Source organism: Triticum urartu, chromosome 7 (genome assembly GCF_003073215.2).
Source record: "Triticum urartu cultivar G1812 chromosome 7, Tu2.1, whole genome shotgun sequence".
Classification (NCBI taxonomy): domain Eukaryota; kingdom Viridiplantae; phylum Streptophyta; class Magnoliopsida; order Poales; family Poaceae; genus Triticum; species Triticum urartu.
The window spans coordinates 615,534,379-615,547,778 of NC_053028.1; positions in this window are offsets into that span (position 1 = coordinate 615,534,379).

The following is a 13,400-nucleotide window of genomic DNA, read 5'->3' on the forward strand; positions in this document are numbered from 1 at the left end:
TTGGATTCTCAGGTGTTTCAGTAATAGGTTCACTAGAAGCATGCAAAGTCCTATCATTTTTTTGTATCTTCCTTTTAGAAGAACTAGGTGCATCTATATTGTTTCTGTGAGAATCTTTCTCAATTCTCCTAGGGTGGCCTTCAGGATACAAAGGTTCCTGAGTCATTTTACCACCTCTAGTCATAACTCTAATGTGATGCCCGGAAAATCAAGCTACAGTAACCTCTGCTAATAATGCCACGTCACCTCCGTTACTATCGCTAATCTCGCGTTAGTTCGAAACCGATTCAAATTCAAATTCAAAATAGAGGCAAACAATAAAAGTTTTCAAATATTAAAACTAAAATGTTCGGAGTAATCGAAATATCGCATAGGTAATTGTGGGGAAGAAATAAAACGTTGATAAAATGTTTAAGGGCTCTAAAATAATCAAAACAGTAGTGAAAACAATTAAACAAATGCCTATGGGATTTTATAAAAATTAAAATGTTTGATTATCGGTTAAGAATTAATCTAACAGTAGTTTGTTTATAAATACAAATTTAGGCACTAGTGATAATTTTTATAAAACTAAATAAATAAAAGAAAAGGAAAATACAAAAAACAGAAAACAAAACTAACAAAAAAAGGAAAAGGAAAAAGGCCCCCTGGCCAATTGGGCCAGACGGCCCAGCTCAATGCCAGGCCGGCCCAGCCGGCCACCCCCTAACTCACCCATAAACCCTCACCGACACCCACTCCCCCCCGATCTAGATCGAGATCGGGGGCACTACCTCCACGCGCCCGATGCCGTCGTCCTCTCCGCCGTCGTCCGTCGTCACCGCGGTCTGCCTCCTCCACGTCGCCGTCGTCCTCGACCACCACCCCGACCCCCGCTTCCCTTTTCCCTACTGGCTCCATGAGGTCTCTCCCTTTCCCTCTCTATCCCGTGCGGCCGTCACCGCGTCCGGGCCGCGCTCAACGCGCCCGACCACGTCCCGCAGCCCCACGCCGGCTCGCCGCCCGCGCCGTGCTCACGGCCACCATGACCTCCATCGCGCCCGCTCGCACGCACTACGCCTAGCTGATGCTACTGCTACTACTTAGCCGCGCGCGCACGTCCCCGCATCGCCGCACCCTTCCACACGTAGCGCCGCGCTCGCCGTGGCCATCCACGGCTCCTGCTGCCGCGCCACGCCGTCCCCCTGCTTGCGCTACTCACGCGCCCCTGCCATCGCGTGCGTGCGCCGCCCACAGCTACTGTTGCCCCCGTGTCGTGTGCCGTTGTTGCTGCTCGCCATTGGCCACCCCACCGCCGCTGCTCCCGCACGCCCGTAGCTCGCGTGGCCGCCACCACGCCGTAGCAGCCTTCGCCCGTAACCGCCTCCACCCATCGCGCGTGCCCGCACCCACGCCCGCTCCGGCCACCGCTAGCTCGACACCGGCGACGCAGCTGGCCGCCCCCGCACCTACGCGACCATCTCCGCCCCACGCCATGGCGCCGCCCTGCCGTTGCCTCTGCAGCACGCCATCCCGCACTTCGCCGCGAGGCCGCGCCTCCTCCCCTGCCTGCTGCTGCGGCCGCCTGCTCCCGCGCCCGTCGTTGCTTCCGCCATCGCCGGCCACTGAGGCCCCGCGACGCCGGCCACCGAGTCCCCGGGCGCGCTCGTCCTCGCCTCTCGTGGCCTCGGGTGCGAGCAACCGCACCCGTGCGCCCGAACCCGTTAGGGCCCCTGGCCTAATGATAGCCAGGGCCCACCCCAGAACGTAATTAAAAAAATAATAAATAATTTATTAACCAAATAATTAACTTAATTAATTCTATTTAAATTAACTAATTATGATTAATTAACCTAATGACTAATTAACATAATTAACTACTTTTAATTAACAAAACAGTCAATGACATGTGGGGCCCACATGTCAGGTTGACCAGTCAACACCTCTGTTGACTGCTGACGTCATGATGACGTCAGCAAACACTATTCTGGATAATGTTGAATTAAAATAATTAAATAAATCCTAAAAATGATTTAACTCTTTTAAAATTAATATAAAATAAACTGTAGCTCGAATGAAAAAACTTTGTACATGAAAGTTGCTCAGAATGACGAGATGAATCCGGATACGCAGCCCGTTCGTCCGCCACGCATCCCTAGCATAGCGAACACACAACTTTCCCTCTTCGGTTCATCTGTCCGAAAACGCGAAACCCCGGGGATATTTTCCCGGATGTTTCCCCCTTCACCGGTACCACCTCATACCGCGTTAGGGCACCCCTAGCACCGATACTTGTCATGTCATGCATCTCTATGCATCTGCTTGCTTAATATTTATTGTTTCTTCCCCCTCTTCTCTCGCTAGACACCGAGACCGACGCCGCTGCTACCCAGTACGACTATGGTGTTGACGACCCCTCTCTCTTGCCAGAGCAACCAGGCAAGCCCCCCCTTGATCACCAGATATCACCTACTCTTCCCTCTATTGCTTGCATTAGAGTAGTGTAGCATGTTACTGCTTTCCGTCAATCCTATTCTGATGCATAGCCTGTCCTTGCTACTACTGATGTTACCTTTACCTGCAATCCTAATGCTTAGTATAGGATGCTAGTTTATCATCAGGGGCCCTACATTCTTGTCCGTCTGCCATGCTATACTATCGGGCCGTGATCACTCAGGAGGTGATCACGGGTATATACTTATACATATATACATGCTATACAGGTGGTGACTAAAGTTGGGCCGGCTCGTTGAGTACCCGCGAGTGATTCCGATGTTGGGGGCTGAAGGGGCAGGTGGCTCCATCCCGGTAGAGGTGGGCCTGAGTTCCCGAAGGCCCCGACTATTACACTGTGGTGGAGCGAAAGGGCAGGTTGACACCACCTAGGAGAGAGGTGGGCCTGGCCTTGGTCGGCGTCCGCGGTTACTTCAAGATAACACTCTTAACGAGATCTTGGTATTTGATCTGAGTCTGGCCACTGGCCTATACACACTAACCAACTACGCGGGAACAGTTATGGGCACTCGACGTCGTGGTATCAGCCGAAGCCTTCGTGATGTCAGCGACTAAGCGGCGCGCGCTGGGTTGGACTGGAACGCCTGCTCTTGTATAAGGGAGGCTAGGTCTGCTAGCCAGCCGCGTTCGGAATGTGCAGGTGTGCAATGGGCGATGGGCCTAGACCCCTATGCCATAGGATTTAGACTGGCGTGCTGACCTCTCTGTTGTGCCTAGGTAGGGCTGCGACGTGTTGATCTTCCGAGTCCGGGCATGACCCAGGAAAGTGTGTCCGGACAAAAGGGATCGAGCGTGTTGGGAAATGTGGTGCACCCCTGCAGGGAAGTTAATCTATTCGAATAGCCGTGATCTTCGGTAACAGGACGACTTGAAGTTGTACCTTGACCTTATGACAACTAGAACCGGATACTTAATAAAACACATCCTTCCAAGTGCCAGATACAACCGGTGATCGCTCTCTCACAGGGCGACGAGGGGAGGATCGCCGGGTAGGATTATGCTATGCGATGCTACCTGGTGAACTTACCATCTACTCTCTTCTACATGCTGCAAGATGGAGGTGGCCAGAAGCATAGACTTTGATAGGACTAGCTATCCCCCTCTTATTCCGGCATTCTGCAGTTCAGTCCACATATGATACCCCTCTTTCATTTGATACCAATGCATACATATGCAGTGTAGCTCCTTGCTTGCGAGTACTTTGGATGAGTACTCACGGTTGCTTTGCTCCCCATTTTCCCCTTTCTATGCCCGATTGCTGCGACCAGACGATGGAGTGCAGGAGCGAGACGCTGTCGTCGATGACGACTCCTACTACACTGGAAGTGCCTACTACTAGGTGCAGGTCGTTGACGACGACCAGGAGTAGTTTAGGAGGATCCCAGGCAGGAGGCATGTGCCTCTTTCGATCTGTATCCCAGTTTCTGCTAGCCTTCTTAAGGCAAACTTGTTTACTTATGTATGTACTCAGATATTGTTGCTTCCGCTGACTCGTCTATGATCGAGCTCTTGTATTCGAGCCCTCGAGGCCCCTGGCTTGTAATATGATGCTTGTATGACTTATTTTATTCATAGCACTACTAGGGAAAAACCTAGCAGTAGCGCTGGTTTTGTCCTCACTAGTAGCGCGGGTAGGCGCACTACTAATAAGGCGCTACAGCTATTGCTTAGTAGTAATGCGTGCCGCACGCGCTACTGCTAGGACAAATAGTTGCAGCGCTTGTTCACTCCCACGCTGCTGCTAATGTAACTACTGGCAGCGTGTTTTCTTTCCATCGCTACTAGTATTGTTTTTTTATTTTTAGTGTATTTATGCGCCATCGTACAAATATTGGTACAATACCAGTTATGAGGTTTACATCATTATGTCCATAACAGTGTGTCAAATGAAGGTGGATTAGGTTCAAGTGGAGGCAATATGTGGTGCATGTCAAAAGTATACTACTAATCCAAACTTGATCTAGTTTGGACTAGTAGTACTTTCGATGTGCACCACATGTTGCCTCCACTTGAATCTAATCCGCCAGCACAAGCTATTTAATCATCATCATAATCATTAGCACCAACAATATTTATTTAATCACCACTAACACTAGCTAATAATAATCACAGTCATTACCACCAACACTAGCTATTTTATCATCATAGTAATAGGGTAGCACATCATCATCCTCAAATTCATTTCTAGCTAATCACTCCTGCTGCTCTCTCTTAGGTAAAACAACATAAAACATGTGTAGCTCTCCTCCTTGATCAAGTTGGAGCATGCAGATGAACCTGTCTCCTAATTTTGGGTAGCACATCTGTTTGCTGCCCCCTAGTACTTGTCTGCGCTCCCCCATCACATATCTGGTCCAGTCTTGCACTACTAAGCATTCATCGCTGATCTTGAATGCACTAAAGTAACATGTAGGATATCTTGGCCGTAAGCTAATAATACTCATGGTACCTTTAGTCTCGATCCCATAAGGCACAACATCCATCGGGAGTCCCTGTTGAAGAACATCGTATGGTCACATACTTAGCAATGAAGTTTAGCTTCACAAATAATGTATGGAAAAGATGCACTGAGGACAAATAGTAAAAATCTTACCATCCTTCCTAAATAGATGTGACCGTAGTTCATGACGAACACTATTGGTCGCACGTTTTCAGTACTAAGATTTCTAAGTCCAGGAAGAAAATTTGTCTTGACGGTATCAAGATCCTCAAGCCATGAAACATAATGAATTAGCTCCTCGCAGTTTAGTTCAGCCCCAGGACAGTAGTAGGTCCTGTCTACCAAGCGCTGGACATGTTTGCTTGCACCGAAATAAGCTGGCAATACAAATTAGTTGTCAACTATTTTTGAATAAACAATATCAAAGACATAAATATGGTTGAGAAACTTACATTTTGGTGTAACTGGAGGCGTCTGCACATCGACCTAGATGTCGGTATTACCTTCAATATCATCTTCCGGACGAATATCAAAGGTGATAACCATATCAGGCTCAAATGCATAAGTCTTGCATAGTGCTCGCCATGTCATGCTTAATTACGAAAAAAGACTTGTCGTTGTGACTTACTGTATCCACTTCGAAGTTCTCGTCCAGCTTGATGCTGAAGCGCCTATCATCATCTAGGAAGATTCTGTCGCACAGGCCGCGCTCGTCTTCGCAGTATTTGCAAATACCAAAATCCTTTTTGTCGTGAGACATTTCCTATGTTCATAGTTAAAACATCAATTGAAAATCGATAAAAGACAACTACCAGGATACTCAACACACAAATCCGGGGCACTCGATATTTCCTACATATTCTGGCAAAAGTCATGCCAAAATTCACGGAAAAATCCGGCATGACCTTTGCTAAAATAGGATATATCGAGCGCCTGAAATTTGCCGGAACGGAAATGAATCAACACTCCGGCAAAACATAGGCCACTCGGAGGTGTAACCTGCAAACATGACCGGCCACTTGGATATTGAGCAACACAAGATATACATTTCAAAATATCTTATAAGACTCAAATTAGCATGCATTCAATAAGCAAAAGTAAATCATCTCATGCGTCCGTACATCGTCGAATATTATCACTAATACATCCCGAATAGTGTCATACATATAACATCACTAGTACAACTAAAACCCTAGCACACGACGGGTATCGGCGCAGGCGGTGGACACCCACAGAGAAGGAACCATCACGGGATCATAGCTCCAATGAGATCCATGGAGAACCTGCTAGGTATTGGAGAACCTGTGCTCCAACGCAAACAAGTAGCGACGGACATGCGCGTCCTCCTCATTGACACAGTGACGCACCACCTCCGCGGAGTCCTCGAGCCTCTGGACCGTCACTAGCCCACGCGACCGCCACCAAAGAAGGTTCGGGTCAACGACAGGCTGGCTCCTCACCAACTTGCGCCGCCCGGTAGGTAGCGCCTCCTAGTACCACCCCGGTGGAGCCCAGTCCCGGACATGGCCCATCTGGTCAAGCAGGTGTCGTCCTCCGCCGACTCGACGACGAGGATGCGGGATAGGCATCGTCCACGTCGATGCGGGAAAATTGCTTTAACTAAAAAAATAGCAACAAGTTCTTACTAACTAGTTCTATTAATTCAACTCGTTCTTACTAAAAATAAACTTACTATAAATAAAAATATTCTAGTACCTAATTAGTACCTAGTTCTTACTAACTAATTAGTACCTAAGAACTACTGCCCTAATTACCATCTAATTTGATGAACCTATAGGGGTGGAAAGTAGTAGAAACCCTAACTAATTTCATGGAGGTAGAAACCCTAGGCAGAGGTAGGGGAGAGGGAGGAGCAGGCGTGCTCACCTCGGGTGCCTGCGACGAGGGAGGGGCAGGCGGCGTCGAGGTCGTGGCCGGGGCTCCGGGGCGGTGTTGAGGTCGGGGGGGCGGGGGTGGCGTCCGGGGCGGCGTTGAGGTCGGGGGCGGGGGCGGCGTCCCGGGCAGCGTTGAGGTCGGGGGCGGGGCCGGCGTTGAATCTGGGGTCAGGGGCGGAGTGGGGAGAGCGCGCGGCGGCCGAGGGGCGACGGCGGCGGCAAGAGTGGAGTTGATTTGGGGGATGAAGTGGCCGTGGGGAAGGACGAACCGCGTGGTTAAGTCAGAAGTACCAGTAGCGCATTCTAGAAAGGGCGCTACTGCTACGTTAGCTACAGCGTGTTCTGGAATACACGCTGCAGCTAAGGAGATTAGCAGTAGCGCTGTGCCATTATACGCGCTACTGCTAGGTTGGGCTAGCCATGTGCGCCCAGTTCAAACGTAGCAGCAGCGCTTTTCGCTAGTACGCGCTACTTCTAAAGTCATAGTAGCAGCACGGTTTATTTACACGCGCTGCTACTAAGTAGCAGCAGCGCTTGATTTTGTACAGCGCTACTGGTAAAATTCTGTGTATAGGCTTTTCCCTAGTAGTGTAGAGTTGTGTTGTGATATCTTCTCATGAGTAACTGATCTTGATCGTACACGTTTGCGTGTATGATTAGTGTACGATTGAAACGGGGGCGTCACAAGTTGGTATCAGAGCCAACTGCCTGTAGGAACCCCCCTTCCACACTCCTTGGCCGAAGTTGAGTCTAGACATTGCAAAAACTTTTACTAACATGGATGTGTGCCTTACGGGCCCACGTCGCCATTGGGTGGTATTAGGATCTTTTATTCCTCATCTATACTCCGAGACTCTGATCTCTCTTCTATTCGGGTTAAAAGATTTTGCTAACTCTAACTCTAGGTTCTCGTAATTACTTCCTTCTGGAGAGCCCCTTATTATAGATGATCAACTACTACACCAGAAGATTCAGAAGATACCCTCCGAAGTTATCCCGAGATCTTGTGCTCATTGCGTTTGCAATTCCCTTCCACCATTAACCCCTATATATAACTACATGCGCTTGCCATTCTTACCTTAGTCCCCAGTTGCTCTTGTTATTACAGATACCCCAAAATACTCATTGTTGTTCCGAGAATCCTTGTGCCTACTGCCTTGCAGTTCCTTGTCACCTGAATACACCTACAAATTAATCCTCACACACATCGAGGATTTGTTCCTTACTAGTTGTTAATGTGTTTCAGCAAGGTCTTCTAAATACCATTCGATCTTTCGAAAATCCCGAGCAGCCTATTCCTCTTGAAATTCTTGCCTGCTTGCATTATGGTTAATTCCATATGTCTAGTAGTCCTCGTTGACATCCCTTGTCCTTGCAATTTTGAGCCTAATGAATTATTGTCTGTGAATGCATGCAATCATTAATTGACCCTTATAAATTATCCTTCCGGCTCAGACGTCATTTTAAACATGAGCTGGATCTCGACCAACCAAATTACCATCGATTGTACCCCTAAGGCTATTCAACTTATCCATCCCTAATCAGAGCATTGCTTCTGATCCCTTGTCTTGGAATTCATAATTCCTTTGCATTTGAGCTTTGAGTTAGTCAGTTGTTTCTATAATCTGACCTCCTTGCATTCTTTCTTCCTCTGGTTGAGTAATGATGCTCACATCAGATCCCTTGCGGACCACCAGACCCTTTGTCGGATTTTATCCGCCCATGTCCTTCATATTGAATAACCTTGTGAGCCTTTCCATGGGAATATAATGCATTTGGTAAATTGTATCCTCTGCTTTGTGAACCATGCTCTACTTTCGAGCTTGTATTATTTACTCCGAAGTTTGTGGAATATGTTCCTAAGATGCCCTGATGGGTTGAACCTATGCCTTCGCTAATCCGTGTGAACCCGAAAGATTTCACGGGTCATACTTATCTGGTATTGCACCAGGTAAAAATTTGAACAACTAATGTCATTTTCGAAATATGAGAGGTGAATGAAAGGTTATACGTTGAAAAAGTGGTAGTCGACCTTGAACCCTGTGTTCATGCCCACGGACCCGATGTATACCTTATCATGGAAGCTTCTCTTAAAATAATTATCCCCTTGTTATAAGTTCATCTTGTATCTGTGGACGTGGTTCCGACCATGTTTCTCCTTGATTCCATTTCTCGTGCAAGTTTGAGGACTTGTCTTCTACAGAGCATTTCCCTAGTCCGACCTCTGCTTTGATCTGTCGTCGAGTATTACCCCCGTGGTATCTCGAGATTATCATGGAACCGCATAACTTCTTATGAGTTCTTCATCAAGTGCCACATTCTCATTGATTCCAATTTTTCACGGGCTCTGAGTTTTTTTAAACACTCAAAGACACCAATAACTGACTCAAGTCCTCACTATGATTAATCAGCTCTTGGTAACCTTCATTACTTACGAGTTTGAACTCGATCACGTCATTCCTAGCCTGCTTGGCTATATCCTTGTCGTGTCGATTTTAACTGTGCTACCTCGTCCTTCTTCCCGGAGCAAAAATTTCGATGGTTTGCTAATCTTACGTCGATCTTCCTCGTCATATCAATTGTCCTTGAACAACAAGCTTGATTTCAAGTTTGTGTCGTACCTATGGTTTCAATAACTTTTCGCTTCATCATTCCGTTGACTTGATGTCATCGCCGGTCGGTTACATCTTCTTGAAATCTCTCGACAAATGTGTAGTGATCATCATCAATATTCTGAGGTCTTCCAGGATATGGATCGAATTCATGATGATAAATACCATCCTTGCCCCTCGATAATTTGGCTTATCATCGACACAAGGGGAGCCAAAGAATATTCTCAAGTATTAGCAGCTGACTTATCAATTCAACCACACCTGGAAACTTAATATTTGCAGCAAAGTATTTAGTAGCAAAGTAATATGATAGTAGTGGTAACGATAGCAAAAGGTAACGGTAACAAAAGTAGTGTTTTTGGTATTTTGTAGTGATGATAGAAATAGCAATGGAAAAGTAAATAAGCGAAGAACAATATATGGAAAGCTCGTAGGCAATGGATCGGTGATAGAGAATTATGCCGGATGCGGTTCGTCATGTAACAGTCATAACCTAGGGTGACACAGAACTAGCTCCAATTCATCAATGTAATGTAGGCATGTATTCCGAATATAGTCATACGTGCTTATGGAAAAGAACTTGCATGACATCTTTTGTCCTACCCACCAATGGCAGCGGGGTCCTAGCGGAAACTAAGGGATATTAAGGCCTCCTTTTAATAGAGTACCGTACCAAAGCATTAACACATAGTGAATACATGAACTCCTCAGACTACGGTCATCACTGGGAGTGGTCCCGATTATTGTCACTTCGGGGTTGCCGGATCATAACACATAGTAGGTGACTATAGACTTGCAAGATAGGATCAAGAACTCTCATATATTGATGAAAACATAATAGGTTCAGATATGAAATCATGGCACTCGGGCCCTAGTGACAAGCATTAAGCATAGCAAAGTCATAGAAACATCAATCTCAGAAAATAGTGGATACTAGGGATCAAACCCTGTCGACATTCTGGGAACGGGGGTCCCCAGACTTGCCTGCCTGCGGCCTGCGGCGTGGCTCAAGTGGGGGCCCAGCGTGGCCCATCTTCATCAGCTCAAGCTCAAGACCCTCGCGAGGGGCCAAGCCTCACGGGGTGGACGACCGAAAACTTCCTCAGAGGCAGCCTCATCAGGCCGGCTCGCGAGGAGGCAGAGAGATCAAGGCAGGGGCACCTCGCGAGGAGCCCATGTCACAAGCCATGACGATCGAGACCAGGCGGGCGTCAGGTGGGTGCCTGCCTATGCAGTGTCCTTGTTTCCCGTTTGGTGCAAAGGGGGCAAGCAGAGGCCAAGGCATCGGGCAAAGGTTACCATTCAAGTGCAACGAGACCAAGACCAATAGAGCGGCAGGACGGAGGTCACCGTGGAGCCCAAGACGGCGTCACCATAAGTGCTTTTGGCAGCCGAAGACCACCTTTGGTTAGGATAACTTGTACTAGATGTTCCCCTTCAAAACGGCCAATTGTTGGTGCCCTTCCCGCTCATTATTTGGGGAGAGGCCCAGGGCCTCTATAAATAGAGCTAGCCACCACAGAGTAGGGGGACATCTAGAGATCTGATAGAGCCCTAGCAGAGAGAGAGAGAGGCGACTGAACTCACCCAAGCAGTTCATCGCACCAGCTCAAGAACACCTCTCGCGAGGTTGTTCTTCCCTTGTACTGTTCATCATCAGCCCCTGAGGCAATCCACCACACCACACACTTGAGTAGGGTATTACACCACAACGGTGGCCCGAACCAGTATAAACCTCGTGTCCCTTGTGTTGTTCGTTGTTTCCAGCTTAGATCACGCGAGGAGATTGGACGTAGATCGGTAGGGGAGAGATCTCCACGCGCACCCTAGTGTTCGAACCTCAAGGGTCCGCCGGAACCCGAAATCCGACATTTGGCGCGCCAGGTAGGGGGTGCGCCGGAGTTCTCCCTCCTGACGACCCGCTCTCCCCCAGCATCGCATCCCGCCCTCATGGCAGACAACGTGCCGCCCACTCCAGCAACGGATGCCGGCACTGGGGCCAGGAGGCTCCGGGCCTTGGCCCTCACCTTGCGACAGGTGCAGTGGCCGCACAAGTTCAAGCCCGAGATGCCGCTGCGCTACAACGGCACGACAGACCCGATTATTTTCCTGCTGGCGTACGAGGAGGCCGTCCTCAGAGCCGGGGCGACGACTGGGTGATGGCCAACTGGTTACCCATGGCCCTCACCGGCGTCCCGCGCACGTGGCTCCTCCACCTGCCGAAGGCTTCTGTCACCTCCTGGGAGGAGCTGCGTGACCTCTTCCTTGCCCGTTTCGCCGCCCCAGCGCCGCCCGTCGTCGCAGCTCTCCTGGGTGGCTCCCAGGCACCACCCTCGAGCCATCACGTCAAGTCGTTCACCCGCCAGATCAGCACCGCCTCCAAGTGCCGAGAAGCCCCCCCCCCCCCCGAGCTGGGTGGCGCCCGAGGCCGATCTAACCTTCGACTCAGAGGACCACCTCTTTAACCCCATCGGTTCGGGCGCGCTCCCGATGCTATGCACCCCCACCATCTACCAAGTGGCCGTCACCAGGAACCTCATCGACGGTGGTGCCGGCCTCAACATGCTCTCGGTGGAGGCCTTCAGCCTCCTCCACGTGCCACTGGAGCGGCTCCAACCCAGCAGGCCTTTCTCGGGCGTCGGAGCCGGTTCAACCGCCTCCTTGGGACAGATCCGCCTCCCAGTGACCTTCGGCACCTGCGACAACTTCCGCACGGAGCTGATCAACTTCGACATCGCCCCCATTGGCCTCCCCTACAATGCCATCCTCGGCTATCCGGCCTTGGCTCGGTTCATGGCAGCAACTCACCCGGCGTACAACCTCATGAAGATGCCTGGGAGCAGTGGCGTCCTCACCGTGTCAGGAGACACAAGGGATGCACTGCAGGTGCTCCAGGTTGTTTTCAGGGCGGCCGCGGTGGCACAGCCCACTAGCACCGACACCCTTGAGCCCAAGGGGGCTGCACCGGCTAAAAAGAAGCAGCTATTCACCCAAGACACGACAGAAACCAAGCAGGTACCAGTCGACGAGGACGGGTCCACTGGCGCCACCTTCACCATAGGGGCCAACCTCGAGCCCGAGCAGGAGGAGGCCCTGGTGAGGTTCCTGCGTGCGAACAAGAAGGTGTTCGTGTGGGAACCTGATCAGTTGGCAGGGGTCCCAAGGAAAGTGATTGACCATCACCTCAATGTGTGCCCCAATGTGCGCCCCGTGAAGCAGAAGGCGAGGCGGCAGTCCACTAAGAAACAAGCTTTCATCGTTCAAGAGACCTGGAAGCTAGAGGCAGCAGGAGTTATCCGCGAGGTCCGCTACCCTGATTGGCTGGCTAATCCAGTCTTTGTGCCAAAAAAGGGAGGAAAGGAGCGCATGTGTGTCGACTTCACCAACCTCAACAAGGCCTGCCCGCAGGATCCATTTCCGCTCCCCCGCATTGACCAGATAGTTGACTCCACCGCAGAGTTTGACCTATTGAGTTTCCTAGATGCCTTCTCGGGCTATCACCAGATCAAGATGGCGGTAGAAGACGTGGAGAAGACGGCTTTCCTGACCCCGTGTGGAGTGTACTGCTATACGTGCATGCCATTTGGGTTGCGCAATGCAGGCGCGACCTTTCAGCAGCTGATGCACATCGCCTTAGGCCGGCAGCTCGGGAGGAATGCTGAAGCTTACGTCGATGACATTGTGGTGAAGTCTCGTGAGGCAAGATCCCTGATATAGGACCTGGAAGAAACCTTTGCGAGCCTCAATGAAGTGGACCTACGTCTCAACCCAGAGAAGTGCGTGTTTGGAGTCCCCTCGGGCAAGCTCCTAGGTTTCCTCGTGTCCCACAGGGGCATCAAGGCCAACCCAGAGAAAGTCAAGGCAGTCGAAGACATGAGCCCGCCAAGGGCCCTCAGAGAGATGCAGAAGCTCACCGGGCGCGTAACTGCACTGGGGTGCTTCATCTCCAAGCTTGGGGAA